Source organism: Cynocephalus volans, chromosome 2, assembly GCF_027409185.1.
Source record: "Cynocephalus volans isolate mCynVol1 chromosome 2, mCynVol1.pri, whole genome shotgun sequence".
NCBI lineage: Eukaryota > Metazoa > Chordata > Mammalia > Dermoptera > Cynocephalidae > Cynocephalus > Cynocephalus volans.
In genome coordinates this window covers 223,995,423-224,021,814 of record NC_084461.1, presented here as the reverse complement: position 1 = coordinate 224,021,814, position 26,392 = coordinate 223,995,423, and the positions used below count along the sequence as shown (strand labels likewise).

At 38.9% G+C, this 26,392-nt stretch overlaps 1 protein-coding gene across 2 annotated transcripts in view; it reads left to right on the top strand.

Moving 5' to 3' along the window:
* MARCHF8 (membrane associated ring-CH-type finger 8) overlaps positions 1-26,392 on the top strand; it is a 135,620-nt gene that overhangs the window by 52,736 nt on the left and 56,492 nt on the right. The window lies entirely within an intron of this gene.

Genomic DNA, 26,392 nt, shown 5'->3' with positions numbered 1-26,392 from the left:
ATCTGGGTTTTCTCTGGTAATATATTAGCACATAAATAGTTGTGCTCAAAAGAAATCATCTTTTGGTAGGTTTCTCAGTATTTAGATTTTGGTGTAAACTTAGTCTACTTGTAAACAGTTATAAATGACTTATTTATCTTCATTGGTTAGGTCTGCCTGATTGTCTTTGGTAAATCATGGAGGCAAAGTTCTTTGGATTCTCAGAACATGATGCAAAGGATAAATTTATTCAAACAAAAATTTATAAGTGCTCTGCTTGGTGTGAGAGGTAACATAGTTAACATCACAGAGCCTTTCTCTGCTGTTGTACAGCTTGTGATCTGGCTTGACAGTTAAATATGCATTAGAGTCTAATGAGGTCGGTGATGGAGGAAGTTCAAGACCACCCAGTCCCAGCCCAAGGGGTCAGGAGAGACTTCCCCAGAGAAAATGACATTTACGTGGAGAACTGAAATAGTGACCTGCAGTTAGTTAGGAGAAAGGGGGAAGGTAGAGTGTCCCAGGTGGGGGAAATACTGTATGCTGAAGGTCCAAAGGTTAGAGCAAGGTGAGTCTGAAGAGATTAAAATAAAATAACTGGAACATGAGGGTCAAATTGTGTAGTGACAAGATACGAGTTTGGAAAAGTTAGCAGGAAGTTACCTTAAGGAGTTGGATTTATCTTTGCACAAGAATGAACGAACAGATTTTTGTCCTTAAAACTTTCACTCAGGCTGCAGTTTGGAGAGTGAATTGAATGAGTGGTAGGGAGACTGGTCAGAGGATTGTTTAATAGCTTACTTAGCCTAGGTTTGGCAAAATTTTTTTTATAAAAGGCCGGATAATAAATATTTTAGATTTTACGGGCCACACAGTCACAGCTGCTCAACCTTTCCATTGTAGTATGAAGTTGCCCAAAGACTGTGTATGGACATGACTGTGTTCCAGTAAAATTTTGTTTACAAAAATAAGTAGCAGGCTGGATTTGGCTCACAGGCTTATCCCTGCAGATCCTTGGCCTAGGGCAAAGGTGATGGTGACTTGCCGAAGTCCAGCTTCAGCGAGGGGCGGGTACCCGAAAAGGGATGGAGAGGGTTGGTGAAAATAACAAACACAGATGGAGACCTCAGTGCATCACTATACACGTTCTCTCTGTGCGGGCTGTCAGCGCTTTGGAGCTGGAGCCCCATAGAGCATGAGACAATGCCTTTTACTTAAATTTACAGCTCTGTAGGGGGGCTTTGGGTACTATTTTTATTACATCAGCAAGCTTGAGTCAATAATTCAAAAAGGATGGGGGAAGCCAGTTTTTTCCCTTCGTCAGCACGTCTCAGGTGATTAGCTCGTGCTTCCTCCTTTTGGTATCAGGTTATCAGATCGGGAACATCTTCTCATTGTCCTGAAGTTAACCTGTGACCTTTTCCTGTTGGCAAGCTGTGGTTAATATCTACCCTGTTAACAGGGTGGCAGCTATTGTGGTTACAAAGTGATAGACAGTACTATCATATGACCTATGACTATTGTTAAATGTAAGTACAAATTTGCTAAAAGGAACAATGCTAACATTTAAATTCTAATGGGGGTCTAATGATTATGTTCTAATGGAATGAAAAGGAACAATGGATATTTGAGCAGCATTATCACGCACATTTTGAGGTTATGCATTGGCTGTGGCCCTGCAATCTTGATCTAAATGTTAAAGTGTCCTTGTGTACAGCACCATCCCTCACAAAACTAGGTGTACTCTCTTATTCTTCTAAGATCTAATTTTGCAGGTTTAATAATTTTACAGCATATATTTTTATCCCAATACCTGATTTTTAATGATTTATTAAAACTGGACACCACCAAGTGAAGGGGGTTCTACGGTTTCATTCCCATATACTTAATTTGTCCCAATCATATAATTTCTCATTAATGCCAGCCATTCTCTTGCCATTAATACAATCTCCAGTAAATGATGTTTGCCAACTTAGATCAAACTTTGGACGTCCCCTGGGAGGGTACCAAATTTTTCCCTTTCTCATTTTATATCCCATGTAACCATTTACCCAGATGGTGGGAAGAGGATGGGGACTTCTTTTATTTATTAATTTCTCTGGTAAAGGCAGTTGCTCATGATTAATCGTGACCGATGTTTTGGAAACATCCGTTGGCATAATTAATTGACTCAAAAGGGACAATTTGGAATTGTTCAATCTTCCCGGATCTTTGGTGGGACTGTCTAATTTTCTGACAATAACTGTTTGTGTGTCATTTTCTGCGTCTTTTGGAAACTCAGGAAACTGCCACGCTGACAAAAAAAACAAAAGAGAAAGTAAAAGCAGTACCACTATGCTGAGGCAGAGATCCTTACGGTGAAAGCAAGTGCTCATAGCTATGGCCCTGCCAGCAGCTCTCCCTCCAGCGGCCTTGACAACTTGGAGAGGGCAGGCCAAGCTATTCTTTTCAGGACTCCGCCATGGCATGGACCGTGCCAGTGACTCCATCTAGGATAGGAATAATGGGGATAGGGATATTTAGTTTATTAATCCATTGGGCTTGATGATTGCAGGTTGGGAGAGACAGGGAGGAGTCAAGGATGACTCTCTGGGGCCTAGCCCGTGGCGCACTCGGGAGAGTACGGCGCTGGGAGCGCAGCAACGCTCCCGCCGTGGGTTCGGATCCTATATAGGAATGGCCGGTGCACTCACTGGCTAAGTACCGGTCACGAAAAAGACAAAAAAAAAAAAAAAGGATGACTCTCTGCTTTCTTCTTGGCTTTACAATGTGCTTTACAAATATTTGCTTATACGTTCTTGTAGCATTCCAATTTTATAGTTAATCTGTGCCCAAGACTGTAGAGAATCCTTTTTAAGTCAAGAATTAGTAAGTCTCATTTGAATTTGAGTCATTGTACTGGGACACTATTCTTTCCATTATTCCATAAAGAACTTTTTAAAACAGATCTATCATATTATAGCTCTTGAAGTATGTGGACTGTAGAAAAAAGTCCCGTTAAATTAAAAGAGGTCTCAATATTATTTGTGTTTTTCTTTTTAAATTTATTTGTGTTGTCACCCTATACCTTTTCTGTTTTGCTGAGCTTTTGGGAAGAGTGTGTCCAGCACTGGTTGAAATGCCAACTCTGGGTAGTAGTGGAGTAGTGATGGTTTGTGGATTTCAGTATTTCAGTTTTTACTCAATTTGTGGGAATGAGAGAATACCTCAAAGTATCTTTTTCCATATTCTTCCTGTCAATGAAAGATTTAAGATTTATTTGAATTGGTAGTCTTTTCTTGTTACCCCAAATGGAGTTTTAAATATAACTAAATAGAATCCTAGTCTAAGGTGGTCACTTACACCAATTTGGGGCTGCCAGTTTAATATTCATTTTAGTGTTGAATTTGGACTGTAGGTGGCCAAAATTTCTTGGTGTGTGTTTTAATCTGCTCTGGCTGTTGTAGCAAAATACATAGATGGAGTGGTTTAAAAAACAAACATTTATTTCTCACAGTTCTGGAGGCTGGAAGTCTAAGATCAGGGTGCCAGGATGGTTAGATTCTGGTGAGGACCTGCTTCCTGATTTGTAAACAGCCACCTTCTTGCCGTGTCCTCACGTGGGGAGGGGAGAGAAGAAGCAAGCTCTCTTCATATGCAAGCACTAATCCCATTGTGAGTGCTCCACCCTCAGACCTGTTTACTTCCTGGAGGCCCAGTCTCCAAGTACTGTACCATCAAATTGGGGATTAGGGTTCCAACATATGAATTTCGGTGGGGGGAGATACAGACATTCAGTTCATAGCTGGGTGTGTATGAGGAAGCTATACAAACTTGTTTGGAACAGAGAAAAGATGATGTCCAATATTTTAGATCAGGAAGGGAGATTCTTTTTTATATAAACCCCACTGTAGATTCATTGTAGGTGGGTATTTAATAAGTACGGAATTGATCTATTTGATGAGATTCTAAGGTTTAAATAAGGAGCGTTAGCCAGATGTATTTGTAGAATTGGGATTTTGATTGGTTTGGGGAAGAGAGAGAAGCTATCCTCTCCCACCTCAGTGTGGGGACTAGTTTGAACACCTGGTGGCAACCTGACAGTTCTGAGAATCATGGCACTGAGTGGAGGTGGTAGGTGGTAGAAGAGCAGCAGGATTTGTTTGAAAGATAAATTTTTGTCTGGTGAGCCACCCTCCCCCCCCCCCTTTTAAAATCTACTTTCCCTGGCACAACTTCAACCCAGTCTTCTGGTACGATTTCTGACCTTCCTTTGCTTGGGAGAGGAAGAGAGGAGAGCACGAGAAGCTTTCTGTCTCCACGTGAAGATCATGAGCTTATCTATCACTCCCCAAAATTTCTTCATGCCCCTTTGTAATCTCTCCATCCCACCCCTCTCCATCCCCCTTCTCAAGCAGTATTGATCAGTTTTCTTTCACAATAGATTAGTTTGCATTTTCCAGAGATTTATACAGATGGAGTCATACATTATGTCCTCTTTTTTTGTCTGGCTTCTTTCACACAGCTAAATTCTTTTTAAATTCATCCAAGTTATCGAATGTAACAATAGTTTGCTCCTTTTCTTGCTAAGCAGTATCCATTGCATGGAAATACCACAATTTGTTTATGTTTTCCTGTTGATGGACATTTGGTTTTTTTCTAGCTTTTGACTATTACAAATAAGGCTGTTGTGAACATTCATGTACCTATGGACACAAGACTATATTTCCTTTTCCTTGCATAAATACCAAAGAGTGGAATCATATGGTAGAGTATGTTTAACTTTTTAATAAACTGCCAAATTGTCTTCCAAAGTGATTGTACCATTTATACATTCCTACCAGGAATATGAGACTTCCAATTCTTCTACATCCTCACCAGCACTTGGTAAGGGCAGTCTTTAATTTTAGCCATTCTAATAGGTGTATACTAGTATTTCATTGTGGTTTTACTTTATATTTCCCTCACGAATAATGATGTTGAACATGTTTTCATGTGCTTATTTACCATCTGTATATCTTTTTTGTTGAAGTATTTAATTTTTTGTCTATTTATTTTGTATTTTATTTTTTTCATTTTACATGTTTGTGGGATGGGATAATTCTGTCCATTTAAGAAATTTGGTGTTTTTCTTATTGTTAAGTTTTGATCATTGTCTGTATATTTTAGATATAAGCCCTTTATCAGGTATGTGCATATCTGCAAGCGTTTTTCCTCAGTACTTTGTGTCTTCTACCAGTGTCTAGGTTGTCTTTTTGTTCTTCTACTGTCTTTTGAAGACCAAAAGTTTTTAATTTTTGTGAAGTCAAATTTATCCTTTTTTCTTTTATGCATTGTACTTCTGGTGTTCTATTGAGAAATACTTACCTAATAACCTAAGGTTGCAAATGATATCTCCTATGATTTCTCCTAGAAGTTTTATAGCTTTGGTTTTACATGCATGTCTATGATCTATTTTGAATTAATTTTGATATATTGTGTGAAGTATATATCCAACATCCTTTTTTGTATATGAATATTCAGTTGACCCAGCCATATTTGTTGAATAGACTTATCTCCATTGCATTACCTTAAATCATTTGTGCATATATATGTGTGTTTATTCTTTGATTTATTTGCCTATCTTTATACCAGTACCACACGGTCATAAATACTCAAGCTTTATTATACATTTTGAAAATCAGATTCTTCTTTTTCAAACTTATTTTATAAATTATTTTAGTTTTCTTTGTAATTTCTTTTAAAGGCCTACTAGGATTTTTATTGGGATTATGAAATCTATAGTTACTTTTGGGGGAGAATTGACTTTTTAACAATAGTGAGTCTTGATTCATGAACATGGTATATCTCCTCTTTAAGTCTTATTTAATTTCTCTCAGCAGTGAGTGTAAATTTCAGTGTAAAGATCTTACCTTTTGTCAGATTTATCCTTAAGTATTTCATATTTTTGTTGTTATTGTAAATGGTCTTAATTTTTAAATTTTAATTTCCTATTGTTTATTGCTAGTGCATAGAAGTAAAGTTGATTCTGTATATCGGCCTTTTGCCCTGCAGTTTTTCCAAACTCACTTATTAGTTCTAGTAGATTTTTTGTAGATTCCATTGAGTTTTCTACATAGGTGATCATGCTGTCTGTGAGTAAAGATAGTCCTTTATGCTGTCCTTTTCTATCTGGATGCCTTCGTGTCTGCCTGCCTGCCTGCCTACCTCTGCCTCTGCCTCCTCCCTTTCCTTTACCTGCCTTCTTCCCTCTCTCCTCTTGCCCTAGGGAAGACTTTCAGTACTATATTAAATAGAAGTGATGAGAATAGATATCCTTATGCTGTTTCTCATCTTAGGGGGAATAATTCATCATTTCAGCATTAAGTATGACATTAGCTATATGTGTTTTGTAGATACCCTTACAGATTGATGATGTTCCCTTCTGTTACGAGTTTGCTGAGAGTTTTGATCAGGAGTAGGTGGTGGTTTTTGTCAAATGCTTTTTCTGTGGCTTGTCAAAGATAAACAAAGTTGTATGGTGGTTAAAGGGGTAAGGGCAGGTTTTATATAAGCAGTAGTAACTATCATGATTGGGAAGAGAGTCCAGGGTGAACTGAACTCAACTTTGATTTGTGTGGTGGTCACTGGATGTTTTAAGGGGAGAATGAAGGTGTATTATAGTTCATTTATGTTGCTTATAACAAAATACATGGAACTGGGTAATTTATAAAGAAAATGAAATTTATTGCTTATAGTTTCTGAGGCTGGGAGGGTCAAAGTCCATCTGGTGGCAATGACAGTGACCATCAGATGGCGATGACAGTGACTCAGGGGTCTCACATTGCAGGACGGTGGAAGCAGAGAGAGAGAGAGACAGACTCTCCTCTTTTAAAGCCCTCAGATTGATGCCCTTGACCACCATTTTTAATCCATTCACTACTGCATAGTCCTGCAGTCCAATCACATCTTTAAGGCTCCACCTTTCAATTACCATAATAGGATTTCCCACCCTCTTAACAGTCACAGTGGGGGCTAAGTTTCTAATACATAAAACTTGGGAGACAATTCAAGCTTCAGTAGTTTTGGGGGGACATAATTCAATCCACTACAGAGGGATTAGGGAGAGGAGAACCGAGGGAAGTGAAAATTTACAGTAAGTGGGAAAGAAGTTGGTTAGTGTGATCAAGCCATTTGGATTTGCTAACTGGAGCTTATCAAAGTTAGGCTCTCTCCCACAGAGACTGGGGTATCGGAGCTCTATCTTCAGGGGTTGGCTGGAACAAACAGTAAATGCTTTTGGCAGCCTTCAGTTTTCCCAGGTAGGAATTTAAGGGTGTTGGTGTCATCATCCTAGGGACACAGCCTTGAGCTGTTAGAAACTGTGCTAGTGTTTTCTCAAGTCTCGTAGGGCAGGGATTTGGATGTAGTCATTTTATGTGGAAAGTTCTTGCAGTTTTCAGGCTATTGAGATAATCATATGACTTTTATTTTTTATTTTATTAATATAGTGAGGCACACTGGTTGGTTTTTTTTTTTTTTTTTAAAATAGCAAACACATGAATTTAATGTTATCCAGGAGACAACTGATTCACATAGGGTTGGTAAATACTGGAATCTGACCTTGAATCTTTCATGTCAGTGACAGGCAAATGTATTACAAACTGGAAGAAAGCTCTCTTCTGGGTATTTCCCAGGTGTTCACAGAGGAAGGATAGAATGCTTCCAAGCATCTATTTGGGCCTTAGAATGAGCCCTAGGCTCCCTCCCTCAGATCATGGGTTTGCTCAGTAATTTGTGCAGGAAAGCTGAGTGCATGGGGAAGTAAGCAGGCTCAATGTAATGCCCAGTCCCGTGGTGAGAGATGATCTGGGGTTTTTTTCTTTTCGTGGGTCTATAACTGTTTGGAGGCTACTTGGGCATGTAACTCACTTCTCCAGTTATGGTCATACTGAATGACAGTGAGTAGGCCCTGGGCTTTCTCTAATGGAATCAGGCTAGGGTTCTCATACCCTCCTACAATCCCATTTCATGTATCCACAATATCTAGGAGGCTTGAGAAAGCTACCTTGATCTTCCTTGGGTCGTGGCTCAATGGTAGGATGCTAGTCTACTTATAGTGTATATTAGCCCGTTTCTGTTGTTTGTAACAAAATACATGAAACTGGGTGATTTGTAAGAAAACAAAATTTATTGCTTACAGTTTTCAAGGCTGGGAAGTCCAGTGTCCCTGGAACACATCTGGTGAGGGTCTTGGTGGTAGCGACAGTGACCAGGTGTCTCACATGGCAGAAATGGCAAAGCAGAGAGAGAGAGATAGTTCCTCACGCACTCTCCTCTTAAAGCCCTCAGAACCATGCCCATGATCACCGTTTTTAATCCATTCACTAGACATGGTCCTACAATTTGTTCACCTCTTCAAAGCCCCACCTTTCAGTTCCATAATAGGTTTCCCATCCTCTTAATAGTCACAGTGGGGATCAAGCTACTAATACATAAAACTTGGGGGACACAATCCATATCATAGTATATGGCTTTGTTTCCACTGAATCCAGATCCATTGATGGAAACTGTGGCAATGCCTGGGCCCCTGACCTGGGGATGTGGAAGCATGTAGCCCCGGGCTTCTTCAAAGTAGTCCAGGTGTAAGCTGTCACATTCCTTGGGAAGATCTTCAAAATCATAATAAGCTACAGCCAACATTGCAAAGCCATGGCCAGCCAGAAGGCTGGCTTGATATTCCAGTAGGGCCCCTCCAGCACCAAAAATGTCAGTGATCTCTGGGAAGGGTCCAGGTCCTGGCAACAGGAAGAGTGAGATGCGTACCAGCTCCCACCACCTGATTTTTTTTTTTTTTTGAACTTTAAACCAATCCTCTATTCCTGGTATTAACCACATTTAGTTATGGTGTATTATCTTTTTTTATATATTGTTGGATTTGAATTGCTAAAATTTCGTTTAGAATTTTTGCATCTATGTTCAAAAAAGATATTGCTTCGTAGTGTTCTTTGATTGTAGTGCTTTTGTCTGATTTTGTTATAAGGTAATGCTGGTCTTATTCAATGATTAGGGAATTATTTCTTCCTCTTCAATATTTTTGGAAGAGTTAATACAGAATTGGTATTATTATTTCTTTCTTAAGGTTTGATAAAATTAGCCAATGTAGCCATCTGGGCCTGGAGTTTTTTTTGTGAGAAAGTTTAAAACTACAATTTCAATGTCTTCGATTAATATAAGGCCATTCAGGTTATCTATTTCTTCTTGAATGAACTTTTGTAATTTGTGTCTTTTGTAGAATCGGTTGTTTCATTGTTGAATATATTGGCATAAAGTTGTTTATATTGTGTCCTAGTATACTTTTAATATCTTTAGAACGTGTAGTGATGTCACCACTTTCATTTCTGATGCTGGTAATTTGTCTTCTGTTTTTTTCCTGATCATCTGGCCAGGTTTACCAATTTTACTGGTCTTCTCAAAGAACCATCTCTTGGTTTCATTGCTTTTCTCTATTGTCATTCTGTTTTCTATTTTCTTTGGTTTCTGCTTCATATTTATTATTTCTCCCCCCTCACACCCCCCCGTGTTTCTTTTGAGTTTAATTTGCTCTTCTTTTTGTAGTTTCTTAAGGTAGAAACCAAGGATATTTATTTGAGACCTTTTTTATTCTCTTACATAGGTGCTTTAGTGACTATAAATTTTCCAAGTTCTGCTTTTGTGGCATCCCACAAATTCTCCTATACTGTATTTCATTTTCATTCAGTTCAGAGTATTTTCTAATTTCCCTTTTGATTTCTTCTTTGATCTGTGGGCTATTTTTAAGTATGTTGTTTAATTTCTAAAATTTCAGGACTTTCCAGAGATTTTGCTGTTACTGATATCTAATTTAATTCCATCTTGGTCTGAAAACAACTTTGAGTTACTTAAATTCTTCTGAATTTATAGAGGTTTGTTTTATGGTGCAGAATTACTTGTATGGTCTTTTTTGGTAAATGTTCTGCATGCATTTCAGAAAAATGTGTGTATTCTTTTGTTGAGTGGAGTGTTCTATAAATGTCAGTCAGGTCAGGTTGATTGATAGTGTTTGTCAAGTGTATTATATCCTTGCTAATTGGCAGTCTGCTAGTATTATCAGTTATTGAAAGAGTAGTAGTGAAATTGCTGATTATAATTGTGGACTTGGCTATTTCTCTTTGTAATATCAACTCTGCTACATGTATTTGATGCTGTTATTAGGTGCATAAACATTTAGGATTGCTTTGTCTTTTTGATAAATTAACTCCTTTATCATAATAAGTGATGATCTTTGTCCCTGGCGTTATTATTTGCTTCAAAATCTACTTGTTTGATAATAATGTAGGCACTCCAGATTTCTTTTGAGTAATGTTCACGTTATTACCTTTTCTGCCCTTCTACTTTTAACCTATTTGTGTCCTTATATTTAAGATGCATTTCATGTAAGCAGCAGATGGTTGTCTTTCTTTTTTTATCCAGTCTGACAATCTCTACCTTTTATTTAGATGTTTAGACCAATTTTATTTGAAAAGGTTGTTGACATGGTTAGGGTGAGTCTTCCTGCTTGTTTTCTGTTTGTCTCATCTGTTCTTTGTTCTCCTTTTCATCCCTTTTCTGCTTTTTGGGGGGTTGAGGTTTTTTTAAGGTTTCATTTTTTCTTCTTTGTTGGTTTATAAGCTATAACTATTTTAATATATATCTTTAACTCACCACAGTTTATGTTCAAGTTGATATTATTTCAAGTGTAGTATAAGAACTTTACAATATTGTACTTTCATTTATCCTCTCCTGGCCTTTATGATATTGTTGTCACCCATTTTTCTTATAGATTATAAGCCCCAGAATACAATGTTATAATTTTTAAGATACTTTTCTGCTAAACAGATTTGTATAATAAGAAAGAAACATCTCTTTATCCGAGTGATTACCGTTTCTTCTGTTCTTCATTTCTTTGTGTGGGTGCATATTCTCCTGTGTCATTTTCCTTCTGTCTGAAGGACTTCTTTTAACATTTCTTGTAGTGTGAGTTGGCAGACAATGACTTCTTTCAGCTTTATATTTTTTCCTTTATTCTTTGTTTCTTGTATCTGGGGTTTGTTGAGTTTCATGGATCAGTGGGTTTATAGTTTTCATAGAATTTGGAACTTTTTGACAATTCTTCAAATATTTTTTCTTCCCCTCTGCCCCCTTGGAGACTCCATTACGCACATTAACTCACTTTAAGTTGTCAAATGTTATGCTTTTATTGTTTCTTCATTTTATTTTGGATGATTCCATTTGCTATGTTTATCAGTTCATTAATCTTTCTGTTTTTTTTTTTTTTTTTTTTTTTTTTTTTACATCTAATCTGCTGTTAATTCCATCTAGTGTATTTTTCATCTCTAGAAATTCAATTTGAAGAACAAGAAATCAGTTTGGATCATTTTTATATTTTCCATGTCTCTATTCAGCTTTTTGACCATATGGAATATAGTTATTATAACTCTTAATGTCCTTTTCTGCTAATCCTAGCATCTGTGACTATTCTGAGTTTGCTTTTTTCCTTGAGTTGATATCTTGTCAGTTTTATTTTTAAATAAATTTTTTATTTTAGAATAGTTTTAGATTTACAGAAAAATTTATGAAGGAAGTACAGAGAGTTCTTATATACCCAGTACCCAGTTTCCCATATTATTAACTCCTTAACAGTAGTATGGTGCATTCATCACAATGAGCTAATATGGATACATTATAATTAAAGTTTATATTTTATTAGTATTTCCTTAGTTTTTACCTAATGTTATTTTTGTGTTCCAGGATCCCATCCAGGGTACCATATTACATTTAGTCACATGTCTTCTTTGGCTCCTCTTGGCTATGACAGTTTCTCAGACTTTCCTTGTTTTAGATGACCTTAACTGTTTTGAAGAGTCCTGATCACGTATTTCAAAGAGTGTCCTTCTGCTGGGAATTGTCTCATGTTTTCATTTTGGGAAGGAAGTCCACAGATGTAAACTGCTGTGTTCATCACATCATGTCAAGGGTACACACTGTCAGCTTAAGTTGTGACTGTTGACGTTGACCGTGACTGTTGACGTTGACTGTGACTGTTGACGTTGACCTTGACCACCTGGCTGAGATAATGTTTGTCAGGTTTCTCCAATGTGAAGTTACTTTTTTCCTCCCCCTTTGTACTGGACTTTTTGAAAGGAAGTCACTATTTATAGCCCACTCTTAAAAAGTGGAGAGTTATGCTCTCCCTCCTTGAAGATGGAGTATCTACATAAATTATTTGGGATTCTTCTGCATGGAACATTTGTCTGTTCCCTGTAATTTATTTATGTATTCAGTAATTATATCAGTATGGGCTCATGGATATTTATTTTATACTTTGGGTTCTAATCCAATAGTACTTTACATTGTTGCTCAAGTTGTTCCAGCTTTGGCCACCAGGGGCTTTTCCAGTTGGCTCCCATGCCCCTTTAACATACCTTCATCTTCGTTGTTTTGTTTGAGCACTTCCTTGCTTTCTAGCACTAAATTATGTTTTAGGCTCATCTCATATACATCTGGCCCTAGTCTTAGAATCAGCCTTTTCTCCAAAGAGCCTTGGTTCTTTTTGTTAAAGAATGGTATTTAAAACCAAGATCTGGGTGCTAGGTGCTTTTGTTGGTTTCGATTGAGTGATTTTTCTTTTCATGTGTGTCATGTTTTCATACTTTTTACATGCATTTAAATGTTTCATGAGATGCTAGACAGTGAATTTTATCTTGTTGGTTATTGACTATTTCTGTATTTCTGTGAATATGTACACACACACACACACACACACACACACACACACACACACACACCCCTATGTTTGGCAGCTGGCCAGTACGGGATCCAGTCCCTTGACCTTGCTGTTACCAGCATTGTGCTCTAACCAAGTGAGCTAACTGGCCAGCCCTTATGAATGTTTTTGAACTTTGTTTCTTGGATGTAGTCAAGTTACTCCGAAACAGCTTGATCCATTTGCATTGTGTTTTTATTTAAGGCTTGTTAGGTAGGACCAGAGCTACATTTTGTCTTTTTTTACTAATGAAGCAAGACACTTTTGAGGACTGTATGCAGTACCTCGTGAATTATGAGGCATAGGCACTGTTCCCAGCCTGTGGGAGTGTGGGTACTGTACTCTGTAATGCTTTTGGATTATTTCCTGGCCTTGAGTAGTTGTCTTATTCACATGCACTGCTCTATACTTAGCTGAATACTTCAAGGGGCCTTGAGCAGATCCCTAGGGGCCTGTGCGTGCAGCTCTGTTCCCTTCTAGCCAGCTTGGTGTCCCTGACCCTCACCTCCATCTCCTCATCTCACAGAGTCTGCTAAATCTGCTTGGTTTCTGCCTCTTTGCTCTACAACCAGGAAACTTTCTGAAGACAGAAAACTGAGACATTTGTTGGATTCATTTGGTTTCTTTTCCATTTCTCATGCATCACGATTCTTTATTTCTTCATGTCCAGTGTCTTAAGAATTCTTTTTTATATTTTTTTCTTTTCTTTCTTTGGTTGTTCTTTTTTGGTTGTTTATGGCAAGAAGGTAAATTCAGTCCCATTTATTTCATCTTAACTGGAGGAATAATTAAATTCCAGTTTAATGACATGCTTATGTATTCTTTGTAGATTTAAAAAAAATTTCAGCATAGTTGTAGATGCTTGAATACGTTTCCATTTGGTTTTTCTGAGATTTTCCTTCATTTCTTTTTCAGTTCCCTTTTCTTTTTCACAAATTTTTTATCTGTGCTTTTCTTATTCCTCTGTCCCCCTTGTCTGTTATTTGATGTCTTTGCTTATTCTTAGGCTTATTTTAAAACATCCTCTGTATATGTCAGTATACAATTATTAACGTATATTTTAAAAAGGCTAAAAGACAATTTTGTATTTTTCTATCAGAGCAGTGTTTGGAAATTCACATTTCGTTTGACAGTCATCATAAGTTACTTTCTATCTCAAAATAATGTCCGTTTCATTCCGTTATTAACAGATCAGGGCTCTAGGGTCCACTGTAAGCAACAGCATCATTTCTGTTTAGGTTAAAGAGAGAACTTTGATACAGGGAAGTAGATACTTGCAAAGTAGTTGGAAAGGCTGGTGGAGCAGGCCTTCACTGGCTTTCCAGGAACAGCTAACTCCCAGCACCCCAGGACTGCTCTGCTACGATCAGAAGCTGATAAATCAGAAAGTTGCTATTGGCACTTCCGATGAAAAAAATTCTGTCTCTCTGTCTTTACCATGGTTGGAAAAACCGCCAGTTCTGGTACAGACACTACTGAGTTAGGAAGAAGCTGTAGGCCCTGGAACCACATAACTTTTGCCATGATCTGGACAGGCTAAGTGAATGCTCTGTCCTCTGCCTTTCTTCCCCACATCTCAATTCCAAATCAAAGCTTTGAGCATGAGTGCATTGCCTTAGTGGAACCTAATCGTGTCTGGAACCCAAGTTGCAAGACTGTCCAGAAAATATACTTTTTAACTTTTTCCCCCTCTACCCCTTTAAAATGAGATTTGGAAGAACTGATCTACATCATGGTATTCCTGAAAGGAGATTTTAAGAAAAGGTAGTTGAATGATTAGCTTATATTTGAACAGGAAGTTACATGGAAAAATGAAAGGGGTATATTCTTTTATATATTTCTAAACAGTCCAATTTCGGGCTCTGTTGGCTTCACCATCTTGCTTCTGAGGGCAACAGGGGAATTTTACAATGAAGCATCAGATGATGGTCATTTAACCACATTTATATTTGCTCTGAAAATATATGAATGTTGACAGCTAATATTGTACTCATCTGTACCTGACATCATCTGAAAAGATGGTCTCACAGTTGTTCAAGTGATAAGTGTTTTGAGGCATAATCACTACACGTTTATGTCTTAATTATTCTCTTTCTCTAGTAGATAAATTATTTCCTTATAAATCATAAAAACCTAATAAAAGGAACCTGGAGAAAACCTCCAGAGTTTTGACATCCTAGAATCGCCTGAACCATGTAACCCAACTCCAGGTTTAATTCTTGAACCTGCTCTGTATCATCACAGCCAGTTTGTTTTGGGGTCCCCATTAGGGTCTCTCCCATGGCGCTGACCCACTACTTCCAAAGGCAGTTCTTTAGTGTATTTTGGCTACCAGAGATTTGAGATCTAGTTGAGAACAAATTGTCTGTTGCTTTCTCTTATTGATAGTCCTACGTTTTGCTTCCAGGAATTGAGTCTTACACTGCAGAATAAAAATCCTTTGTTTTATGTATTATGTAGTTGAGTTTCTCAACATTCTGGTGACTCTCTTTTTACCATTCCTAGCGTATTTATAGAAGTAATTTAAATGAAGAGATGAATATGAATCTTTAAAATATAACTGTTCCAAAGTACTCTCTGGTCAGACATCACTATCTGTGAAATCATTTCCATCGCTTCTTGAATCATGTATCTACCTTACCTGTGAGGGCCTTAAGAGATTAATATTCCCATACCTGGAAACCAGGATTTCTTATGTCGTTTGTTTACCTTTCCTTGGTCTCTAGAGTGATTCTTTCACTTCTGCTTCCAAGCATGTTTTTCCTATCTGGTAATCACACCATTCACTGTAATGACCTGGGTGCTTCTCCTAGTTTGTTCAAGAACATATAGAAAGTTGTAGCACGCTTATTATTTAAGAACCAAAGATGACTCCTTTAGTAAATGGTTATTTTCTGCCTTGTAGACTTGTTTTCTTTGACAATGAAGAGATAAGTTTTGAATATTTTCCTAGAGATAAAAAAGCATGCTATTAACAAACATTAAATTTAAGTTGATTAATTTGAACTGCTGCATTTTCTTTTGCATGCATAAGTTTTGAAGCTTAAATGCAGACAAAATTAGGTGCCACTTTGAGGTCCTGCAACTTTAGATATTCCTAGTCAAAAATCAACAATATTGGTTTTGGCTATTTTATATGTTAGCAACTTACCTATCCCAGCCAATTCTCACATAAAACTTGGATTGGTAATCATTTACTGTTTACTTATTTAGGGTATGGAGATGAAAGTTCGCACAGAATGACTGTAGCTGACCTCTGTGGATGTTGGTCTAGTGACAGTTTGCTAGGTGAGAGTCCACACAATCTAGGTAAAATCAAGAGTCTAGTCCAGTAAGTGAAGCATTAGCTGTTGGTTGTAGTGTGTTGTATAGAGCTCAAGTGAAGGTGGTATATGAATACATTTGTTTAGATATCACTGCAGGACTCAATGATTATGGTTTGTTGGTTGTCACTACTCTCTTGTAGCTGTCCTATGTGAATTAAACAACTGGGTGACAAAAAAATAAACAACTAGGTGGCAGTTAATTTTTCAAATATTATCAGTAACTGTTGAAAATAAGAACCCCCCCACCAAATTTGTTTTTAATGCAAAGATTTCAACGCATAATACTGTAGTCATTGTATCCTGTAATAGTTGTTAGTGGCTTTTGATATCTGACATCCGGGAGATGACTTCTTTATTTTACACATGAATAAACAGATCCAAAGAGAGATAGATGCCTTACTCATGGTTACCCAACTTTGTATGATATTTTTCCATATTATTTTTTTCCCTCTAAATAGTACTTTCACATGTATGGAGTGTTCATAAAGCAAATGTACTTCACAGGGCCTGGTTTTCCAAAGCCTTGCGTTTCAAATATTGACCGTGCAAAGGACAGGAAATTTTCCCCAGGCTATAAAGTCTCTGTTGTAAGATAAAGAATTGTAACACAGCAAGGTTGCTGGCTCAAAGACAGACAGGTTACCGATTGATATGTAAAGATACTGGGAAATTGCTGTAAGAAGAGAATGTTTGCTAAGATCAAGCTTTTGTTAGTGGATCAACTTAATTGCATGTTACCTGCTTCTATTGTTAAACTTGTTAAACTGTACTTAGCAAAAACCCCACCTATGTTCTCTTCCTGTAACTTGCTGGTCTGGAGAATAAATGCAGGGAGAGAACCCCAATTCGTGATTAATTTTCCAAATGGAAGGAATGCCTTGCTCTTGTGGGTTCTGGGACATTAACCCCTTTTGGAGGCTTCGCACTGCTCAGAAGAAATGGGCTTTGAGTAATCTTTGGCGGCTCCGTCACCCAGGGGAAAAGGGGTGACAAATCCTTGAAAGACAAAGCAACACACATGAATATAAAGTTATGACACACATTTATTCTTTCATCCATTTGTGCATCAAACAGATATTAACAGTGAATTATGTATGTGAAAAAATCCTGCCTTCCAGCAGTCTGTAGTCCAGCAGGGGGACAGCCTGTGTGACTGAATACAGTAAATGCTGTGATAACAGCCTCTGCAGTGTAGTGCCACCAAGACTTTTCTGATCTGTGATGTGTTTTTCTTCACTTCTGCAGAATTCTTAGCTATTATTTCCCTCAGATATTGCCTCTCCCCCATTCTCTTCATTCTCCTTGTTTGTGTGCTTCATTGTGGATGATTTGGCCATTTTCTTTCAGGTCTAGTCTTGTCATTGAGATTTTTATTTAATGTCTACATATTTTTATTTCTTGTGTTTTTTTCCCCATAATTTCCATACTTGCGTTATGTGTTTTATTTTTTCCTTTATCTTTGTGTACACATAATTAAATGTCTCTTTTAGCTGTAGCCTCTCATGTAACTCTCTGACTTTAAATTTTTTCCTTGCTTTTGGCACCTGGGAATTTTTTTTTTTTTTTTTTACTTGCTTTTGCACTTGGTTATATATTAAAAATTATTCTGTTATATTTTATTCAGGATTTTTATGTGTTTGGAGATGGGAGTTGGGTGTTGTATTTTTCTTGGAGCAGCTCTGAAGTTTCCCCAGTGTAAAATTGTGGGTATATATATTTTTAAATTTGTTTTAACTATTACCTAAAACTCTAGACATGGATAATTTTCACATTTTGCAGTAAATAGGATTGATATGTGTCTCTGTAGTGAGTGGAGTTATTCTGTTAATACTTTTCTTTGTACGTGGCCATTTTTATGGCATCTAAATAGGTGAAGCTGCTACCAAGGATTTGCTTTATTTAGTTTAACATAGCAGATAACATATTTACTTTGTGCAGTTACTGTTCTTCTAAGACTTTACAAATATTAACTCATTTAATTCATTTAATCCTCACACGAGTGCTATGAAATACACACTATCTTTGTCATCTTCATTTCACAGGTGAGGCACAGAAAGAGTGAGTTGCCCAAGGTTCTCTGGTTGGCAGATGGTGGAATTGATATTCAGACTCAACCTCCAGACCCAGGCTTTTCACTCACTTGCTCTTCACAGGCTACTCAAGCCAACCACTGGGCTGTATCCCTTTAAATCACATGTTCCTCCCTAATGACCTCGCCTTCTCAACTCCCTCTGTCCATGTTTGTACTCCAGCGTCATTTAAAAATTCTCTACTGAGTTCAATTCAGGGGTTCTTCTTTATCTTGTGTCTCATTAATTTATTTTTTCTTTGAACAAATATTTACTAAGCACTTGTTACATAGCGGGTACTGTGTCAGGCATTGATCATAAATGTGGCATAATGCAGAGATATTCTTTGTGTTGCCTTATTCTCACCCCAGGCTATGTTCTCTGAGTCCCCCTGCTGCCATGATAGCGGAGGCCCCCATTACCTGCACTACTGCAGCAGCCTTCATACTGGTCTCCTTGCCTCAGCCTCCCTCCTCCCGCCTCATGCTGTAGCTGGCAGGGAAAATAGACAATTAAACAGTTCGGTGTGGCAAGTGCCATGGTCCAGAGAAGAGCCCCTGACCCAGTCTTGTGATGACAGAGAAGGTTTTCTGGAGGAAGAGACATCAAAGCTGAATCCTTAAGAGGTAGGAGTTGAGTGAAGATAGAGGAGGATGGTGTTCAGGATGGAGAGAATGGTGCACTGCAAGCATTCTTAGAGAGAAGAGCACACGGTGTGTTTGAGGTGCTGGAAGATATTTATTTTGACTGGAATTTTACAGATGGAGTGTAGTGAGACAGGCTGGAGTGGCCATGTGGATGCTAAGGGCACTGAGAAGTCAGTGAAGGTGTGGAGCAGGGAGTTACATGGTTAGAACTCTATTTTGGTGAGGTCACTATGCAGTTTAGAGAATGCATTTGGTGAGGGAGTCAGGGAAGAGACCACTTAGAGAAGGCTATTCCACCAGTCTGGGTGATGGTGGCCTGAAATAAGGAAGTGATGTTGGGGACAAGGGAAGTGAGTGGATGGCTGGAAGGTGGACAGGAGGCACGCTGGGCAGTGCTGGTGGGTGATGGATCGTGGTGGTCAGAAGTAGGTGAGCTCTGGCCTAGACAGCAGGGTAACATCTGCTGTGGTAGAAGAGGTGCCGCAGGCCAGTGGGAAAGATGGTGGGTGAAGGTGATGGTGGACGTGCAAGTCTGAGGTTCTCATGGCTGGTCCAGCTAGAGATATCCCAGAATTCAGTTGTGTCTGAATCTCTAGAGAGAAATCTGTCTAAGCTAGAGATAGAAGGATAGAAATTTTGGAGTAAAGGAAAACCCTAGGAGTAGATCAATAAAATTGTCAGTCAGGGAGAGTAGTCAGAGAAGAAAAATGGTGTGTGACAGAACACCAAGGAAGAGTGTCCCCATCTCAAGTCATTGTCTCATAGATACCCCTTATCATGACAGCAAGTACCTCTGCTGACAGGTACTCTTGGTGCTTGCTGCATTTTGAAATATTTTATGTCTTTCTTCCATACGGCTTTTTCTTAGGGAATGAAATATCACCACTTTCATCAGGTCATCCTAATGCTGAGTTTGTGCATTTTTCATGTTTGCTTATGAAGAACCCAATTTGCTACATTTCAGAAGCCTGTCTTTTTTTTTTTTTTAAAGTGAGCAGGCAACTGCTGTTGGATTCACATTATTCAGGCAATATGTGAATAACTAGTAGTGGTACAGTTACAAGGAAATCTTACATCTTTTGCCCAGGGCTTTGGTTTTGAATTGGACTTAGGCTGATTAAGGCTTAATGCTTGTGCATTAGTAGCTGTGTAATTAGCTCTTCTAATCAGAGTCACACACCCAAATTGTGAAAGATGCACTCAAGTGATTTGTACTGCACCCCAAAATTGTTAACTAAGGTGCATTGATGTCTGTTCCCTGAGAGCAAAGGTCTTCTCTTCTAATTAGCAGTGTGACCAAAGGTTCTTACTGAACATGGATGAATGAGCCTCTGCTAATTCTCCAGAAACTGGTGGAGATGAAATGGTTAATGTGTGTGAGATGGCCACTCAGTGAGTGTCACCTTCCTCCCTCCTAGCCTCAGTGGCCCTTCCATACCGATCCTTTGGTGGCAGTTGTCATCTCAAAATCTAACTCATAGTCACACAGCCTAGAATCTTTTACCAAGTGAACTTTGATAATAACTTCGAAAACGTTATTTTATTAAATTCAAGATAATTTTAAAGATTTTTTTGAGGAAAATTTGAACTTTGAACCCTTCGCTTAAAAAAATTGTTTATCATGAGAAACAGCGCAATGTAAGGGGACTGTTTTAGATTTAGAGAGACTAAAAAGAAAACCAAATGTAATATGTCAATCTTGATAGAAACCGTTAGGAAAAATAAGCTGCTGTAAACTGTGTTTTTTGAGACAAGCGGGAAATTTAAATATTGCCTATATTTAGATAATTATAGTATTATAATTATAGTTAATTTTATACATCAGAATATGCATCAGAGAAGGAGAGAAAGCAAATGTGTCAAATTTTTTAACAGTGGATACATCTAGGTGAAGGATGTATAGGTATTCATTGTACTGTTCTTTCAGCTTTTCTGTAGATTAAAAGTTTTTCAAAATAAAATGTTTTGGGAAGTAAAAGAATATGCTGTTGTCAAATGTGAGATAAAGCCAGGGTTGCAGTTACAGTGATAAACAGTAAACAGTAAGAAACAATTTAGAGGCAAATGGGTGGGTCACCTAACACTTCTTGGGTATTTATATATTTTTAAATCAGATTCCAGATTTTTTATTTTAGGGTTATGTAAGCATTTAGTTAATATTCATGTTGAGTTGTTGAAATAAAGAATACTGTTTTTAAAATGTGGTTATTTCTGGTCATTGGTGATTGAAAGAAAGTGAGCTGAAATGCCGGTACTGATCCAGCTTTATTAAAGGAAAAGAATCTGCTGGACTGCACTCAAAATGGAGGGCAGCAACCAGCATTAGGGTGGGAGAACTTACCTGGGCTGTAGGGCACCAAGATCTGGCCCAAGCAGTCAAGGAGGGGCACTGTGAGGGAGGGCATTGCACCGATGTGGAAGCAAAAGGGTTTCTGTTACACAGAAGTCAGGAGGCTTCTTGTGAAGGGAAGAGGGGAGAGGTTGGCAGCCATTTTGTGCTTGGTCTTGCCTAAAATGGTGCTGGTTATGTTCAAGATCTATCAGTGACACTCCTGATCCATCACAGTAGCAGAATGTACAAAATGGGAGCTGTGGCCAGATTCTGCTTTATATGTTGCATTTCAGGAGATTTTTCTTCCTTTTCAGTTGTGGTATCAAATATCTGTACTTTAGAGGCTCTCAGATGTGTGGCTCGCTCAGTCCCTTGTTGACCTTTTCTGACATATTAAAGAATAATCTTCAAACTGGCATATCTATGTGTCTCAGTCCATTTAGGCTGCTGTAACAAAATACCTTAGAGTGGACAACTTATAAACAATAGAAATCTGTTGCTCATAGTTCTGGAATCTGCTTAGTTCCAGATCCAGGCACCAGCAGATCTGGTGTCTGGTGAGGTCTGTTCAGTTGTGAGAAGCCCTCATGACTTAATCACTTCCCCAAAGTCCCCATCTCTTTATACTGTCACATTGGGGATTAAGTTTCAACATATGAATTTTGGGGGGGACACAAACATTCAGACCATAGCACCACATCTGGGAGGCATGGGCAGACTTTCCAGAGGAAATTGCAATTATAAGGTAATTCATTTTCAAATCCTCACCTTCCACATATACTTGAGCCTTAAACTGCTTTTACTAGGTGTTCACCCACATCTCCTCTCACACTAGCTGTATTTCACTCTGAAGAAGAAAGGCATGACCCTTAATTTTCTACCCTCTGTTGTCCTAGGGAATAAAGATCTTAGGTCATCAAACAAAGGGACACTTGAAATTATTGGTTTTGGGAAATTCTCTTTTTACTGATTAATCAAATCACTGGATACCTGCCTAAGCAGTTTATCTTCCTGTCTTATTCAGGAGGCTTCAGAACTCGGCTATTTTTGGCACATTCTAAATTCGTGTATAGTGTAAATAGATTGATAAAAGTGACTTCACCTTCACTTTCATCCCCCATCAGCTGTTCTTTGATGAAGAGCTTTTGAGAGAGAGAGACCATTGAAAGCAAAGCGAGTTTCAAAGTGATGAAAAGAGTTTTAAAAAATATTTAACATATTTAAAGATATGCTAATTTAGTAGCAACTCACAGTTTTACTTGCTAGGATGGACGATTAGCCAGAAAGTATACACCTTTACAGAGCAGTTTTTCAAGATATTCCAGATAAAAAGACAAGGACAGAAATATTCTGTGATTTCCTTTAGATAAAATATGTACCATTCAAAAGAGTACTCAATGCCACTTTTTAATCACATGTCATATTTATTCCAATTATATTTAATCCTCATAAAATATTTTATATTTCTTACCTCCTAATAAAAAATGAAGTTATATTTTTGCTGTCAGACTGGTTTGTTTTTAGCAGTATAGTAATTGCACAGGTTTTAGTAATTTCACCTTGGTATTTGCTCCACATCCACTCGTGTGGTGGAATGGGATTTCATAGACTAGATAAATACTTAGACATAACAAATGCCCCAGAAATATGGTGACTAGTCCGGGCCAGAATCCTACTTGACACCTAATTTAGACCCTTGTCCTGTTCTGAGTCTTAAGTCTCACTTTGCTTTGCCTGAATCATAAGTAATTTTGTACTTTTTATCCTGGCTAACACTACTTCAGCATTGATTTTTTTCCAGCATTGAAGAAACTTAATCTGAAATAATTGAGTTTAAATAATACTGTATACTATGTCAAGTGTTCACAGATTGCTTAAATGTTTTAAGAATGTTTATTACTGTGAATACTGTATTTAAGTAGGCCCACAGAAGATGTATGTAAATTACCTCTATAACTTATATTTATGGATTCAAGAATGGCTTTCTATTCCTCATAATGGCTAACACTTATATATCATTTTCTGTGTCAGGCATTGTCCCAAACACTTTCCATGTGTTGACTCATTAAATTGAATCCTCATATCAATGTTATGGCCAACATCCGACAGGTAAAAGAAATTTGCCCATGAGAACCGAGTGATAGGAAAAGGAAAAGAGTTTATTTCTGGCAGCCAGGGCTACGCAGGCCAATCTCGAGGAGCGTAGCCCCAGAGTTGAAACCTCTGGCAGCTTTTATTTTTAGCTAGGCGGGAATTTTTCGCACCTGGCACAATCTAGCCAATGCAGCAAGCCAGCGATACATAAGCTAATTTTTGTGGGTAGCCCTGTAGCCCCTCCCCACCCTGGATTCCCCATAGGGACTTTTCAGGCTAAAATGGCAGAGCCACCTAAAATGGCGTTGGCCATGCTTCTCTGTTTATTCCCCTTTATTTTAGCAAGCGACTTGTACAGAAGCAGAATGCATATGTTAAGGTCAGTAGGGGTTGGGGCGTCCCTTAACATTCCCCCCTGTTGTTGTAGCAATAGCAGATCATTGCTATCTTAGGGGTTGAATTTTTAAAAGCATGTTAAAGTCTCTTTAGTCTTATCTTAGTTGGGCAGTCAGTGGTCTGGATGCTCCAGCAGTCGGTGTTGGGGTTTGTGTTTGGTGCCGGTTTGACGTGAGTCCAACGTATCTAAGCGTCCTTTCCGGCTGCCTTTACAGCTGTGGGCGTGCTGAGGATCACTGGTGCTGGTTTGACGTGAGTCCAGTGTATCCAAGTGTCCTTTCTGGCAGCCTTTACAGCTGTGGGCGTGCTGAGGATCACCGGGTATGGTCCAGTCCAGTGGGGCTGGAGGGACGAGGCAGTTAACTTCTTTATGTACACCATGTCCCCGGGTTGAGGGATGGGTCCGGGTGGCTCCTGCTTTGGAAGGGAAGCGTTAGCATTTAGTTTGTTTCTGATTTGTGAGCAAATCTGTTGTAGGGTTTGAAGTTCCCCCAAAATAGGGGCAGGCAGCTTTTGGGGGTCAGCTTCCATTGGCACTCAGGGTAATAGGGGCGGGAGGCGACCAAAAAGAATTTCATAAGGTGTATATCCCTGTTTATATGGGGAATTTCATACCCTTAATAGTGCAAAGGGAAGGAGGTCTACCCAGTTTTCGCCAGTTTCTAAGTGAGCTTAGTCAAGGTTTCTTTTAAAGTTCTGTTCATGCACTCAACCTGTCCTGAACTTTGAGGGCGGTAGGCGTAATGTAACTTCCATTTTATTCCCAAACATTTGGCCAGTTGTTGGGATATTTGTGCCATAAAGGCAGGTCCATTATCTGACCCGAGGGTTGTGGGTAGCCCAAACCGGGGTAAAATTTCATTGATTAATTTTTTTACTACTATAGAGGCTGTTTCAGACTTGGTAGGAAACGCCTCGACCCATCCAGAATATGTATCTACTAATACAAGCAGGTATTTGTATCCATACCTTCCAGGTGTAACTTCAGTGAAATCAACTTCCCAGTGTTCTCCTGGAGTATTACCTGTTTGTCGAACTCCAGACCATCGATGAGTGACCTGTTTAGAGTTTACTTGAGTACATGCAAGGCATCGGTTAGTTAATGATTCAACAATTTTTGATGCATTATTAAAATTAAATGATTGTCTAATTAATTCTAATAGCTTTTTTTTTTCCCTATATGGGTGGCTTGGTGAATTTCATGAGCCAAGCGTTGACCCATTTTTTCTGGTAGCCATATGGCTTTGTCCTTTGATTCATACCACCCAGTGGTTATGTTTTTTTGGGTATCCCAATGTTTCAGCCTTTTTCTCATCTTCTGGAGAGTACTCAGGTTTTAGTGGCAAATGAGGTTGTGATAGCAAAGGTGCTATGATTGACGTCCTGGTTGGTTAGAGTGCCACTGTTTTAGCAGTCTTATCAGCAAAGTTATTTCCTTGAATTTCTACAGTTGTTCCCTTTTTGGTGTGCCTTGCAATGAATAACTGCAACCTTGGTTGGAAGCCAAATAGCTTCTAATAGTGCAAGAATTTCAGGAACATTTTTAATTGTCTTTCCTTCTGAAGTGAGTAACCCTCTTTCTTTGTAGAGGGCCCCATGTACATGTACAGTAGCAAAGGCATATCTACTGTCAGTGTAGATATTTAGTCTTACCTTTGCTAAGCTGAAGGGCCTTTGTGAGAGCGATAAGTTCTGCCCGCTGGGCTGAGGCCTGGGACCCGAGAGCTTCTGCCCATAGTACTCGTTCAGGAGTAACCACCGCGGCACCTGCATACCTGACTATGTCAACCATGTAGCTGCTGCCATCTGTGAGAAGAGTTAGCTCTGCCTCCTTGAGAGGAGTGTCTTGCAACCCTGGTCGGGTGCCCTGAAAGCCGGCTAAGATTTCAAGGCCATCATGTGTGACTTCGCAGCGGTCAGGGTCACTGTCAGGGAGCAAGGTGGCTGGATTTAGGGCAACCGGGTTGGAGAATGTAATATGTTCAGGTCCAAGCAGTTGGGTCTGGTAGTGAGTTAACCTTGCATCTGAAATCCATTTTCCTTGTGGGGTTTTTAGTATAGTCTCTACCCCATGAGAGGTAACAATATTTAGGGGCTGGCCCAAGGTTAACTTATTAGTTTCTTTTACTAGGAGTGCAATTGCAGCTGTAGCTCGTAAGCATGTGGGCCAGCTGGTGGCCACTGGGTCCAGCTTGCGTGACAGGTAAGCCACCGGTCGTTTCCATGGCCCTAGATCTTGGGTTAGCACCCTCTTTGCGATGCCCTTGTTTTCGGCCACAAATAAGGTAAAAGGCTTTTCTAGATTGGGCAGTGCCAGGGCTGGGGCCTGCATAAGAGCGGCCTTTATGTTGTTGAATGCCAATTGGAGTCTCTCAGTCCAAGTAATTTGATCCCCTGGTCCCTTAGTAGCCTCATAGAGGGGCTGGGCCATTTCAGCAAAGTTGAGAATCCATAAGCGACAGTATCCTGCGGCTCCTAGGAATTCTCGAATTTGCCTTTTAGTCTTTGGCTCTGGTATATTTAGGATGGCTGTTATGCGGTCAGGGGACAATTTCCTTTCCCCTGTGCTTAAGATATATCCCAAATATGTCACCATCAGGGAGCAAAGTTGGGCCTTTTTAGCGGATACCCGGTATCCTAGGTATTGTGAGGTCTTTAATAAATCCCCTGTGGCTTGTTTACAAATCTCCAGGGTGGGTGCAGCCAATAGCAAGTCATCGACATATTGTAACAGTGTTATATTTGATCCCCACTTTGCCTTGAAATTT